Here is a 1,909-nt window from a genome sequence, read left to right as displayed (position 1 = left end):
ACCTATGTTGTTTATTTATTATTTCTTGCCTATATCTTGTAATATGAGAAACTACTTTGGCAGTAAGAATACACAATGTACTAACCATTGTTACTCTCCTAAAATCTTGTTTTGAGATGTGGTACCATTGATTTTATTTTTTTTTCTTTAAAATAAAAATAACTGATGTCAAAAAAAATAAAAAATAAAAAGAAATTTAAAAATAAATAAATAAATAAATAACACTGGAAAAACTATCTTTGCACATACCAACAAAGACCCCTAGATCAATACTGCCCACCACGCTGTAAACTAAAATTGAAATGGATCAAACATCTAAATATAAAAACAAACAAAAATAAAAAAATAGGGAGCCGGTCGTGAGCAAGATGGCAGCCACTGTGACTGGCGTGGGCCGGCAGAGGAAGAGGCACTGCTGAAGGCTCTACAGCAGAAAACCCAGCACAAGGACAAGGAGGATGGGGAGCCAAAGACCAAGCAGCTCCGAGATGAGGAGGCAGGCAAGAAGCACAGGGAGCTCAGGGTGCGGAACTACATCCCGGATGAGGACCTAAAGAGGAGGAGAGTTCCTCAGGCCAGACCAGCTGCAGTGGAAGAGAAGATGAAGGAGCAGCTGGAGGCTATCAAGCCTGAGCCTGTCATTAAGGAAGTGGATCTGGCCGACCTGGCACCCCGGAAGCCTGACTGGGACTCAAGAGAGCTCAGCGGACACAGCAGGCCATTGCCAAGCTGATTCGTGAAAGGCTGAAAAGCCACAAGGACAGTGTGGCCTCTGCTGTGGATGCCACCAGTGAGCAGGAGGCCTATGACTCCAACTGAAGGGGCCACTGCCCCTCCACCTAGCTGGGTGGGCACCCTACAGATGGCCTCAGCAGGTGGGGCCAGGTCAGCATCACCCTGGGTCTTCCTGGACAACTGAAGCAGTCCCACTGGGGCTGAACCCTGTGGAGCAAGGGCGACTCATGTCCTGAGGGTCCCGGCTACCTGAGTGTGTCCACGCCTGTTCATATGTCTGTGCACTGAACTTCTTCCAGTCTCATAAGTAGAGACAAGTAAATCTCTGTGTATAGCAAATAAGTACACAAACAAACAGCTGGATTTTGCAGCATACTTATAATCCTAGCACTTGGGATTGCTGAAAGTTTGAGGCCAGTCTGGGATACAAAGCAGGACCCTTCTCAAAAATAAAAAAAATAGGAATTGAAATTCACCCCATAACAAATGCTAGCAAGGTAAAAATGAACCCTTTTCTATTGCTGGTAGGAGTGTCAATCATTATGGAAATTAGCATGGACTTTCATCAAAAAAAAAAAGCTAAAACTGGGCTGGCCAGATAGCTCAGTGGATTAAAGCACCTGCTTAGACTGGTGCTGGGACCAGGGTTCCATCCCCCACATCCTGTGCCAGCTGCCCCCAGGGTGCGCTGAGATGACAAATGAGACTGGGTGTAGTGGCATGCGCCTGTAATCCCAGTGCTTGGGAGGCTAAAAACAAGGGGATCACTATAAGTCCGATCTGTGTAGTGAGACCCTGTATACCCTATACTAAATACATTTTTAAAAATTCCAAAAAACTAAGACTAGAGTTTCTATTTGATGCAGTTATACCCTTCTGGTATCTTCCCAAAAGAAGTATCATAGCACTATGTGCATGCATGCCCATGTTTACAGCAGCACAATTTACAGTAGTTATGGCTTGGAAACAACCCTTATGCTCACCAACAGATGAATGGATAAAGAAAATGTGCTACTTCTACACAATGAAATACTACTCTACCATAAAAGAGGATAAAGTTGAGTCATTTGTTAAAAAAAAAAAAAAAAAAGGGCTGGAGAGATGGCTCAGTGGTCTAAAGCACCTACTTGAAACAAGCTTGGCTAAAGCACAAGGACCGCGGTTCGATCCCCCA

The 1,909-nt window shown here is 44.5% G+C and overlaps 1 protein-coding gene and 1 pseudogene across 1 annotated transcript in view; one reads left to right on the top strand and one right to left on the bottom strand.

Moving 5' to 3' along the window:
• The window catches only part of Ubr1 (ubiquitin protein ligase E3 component n-recognin 1), a 188,172-nt gene that overhangs the window by 166,959 nt on the left and 19,304 nt on the right, over positions 1–1,909 (bottom strand). The window lies entirely within an intron of this gene.
• Positions 369–819, top strand: LOC101591561 (annotated as a pseudogene).

Source organism: Octodon degus, unplaced genomic scaffold (genome assembly GCF_000260255.1).
Source record: "Octodon degus isolate 3935 unplaced genomic scaffold, OctDeg1.0 scaffold00002, whole genome shotgun sequence".
Classification (NCBI taxonomy): domain Eukaryota; kingdom Metazoa; phylum Chordata; class Mammalia; order Rodentia; family Octodontidae; genus Octodon; species Octodon degus.
This window is presented reverse-complemented; position numbering and strand designations above follow the sequence as displayed.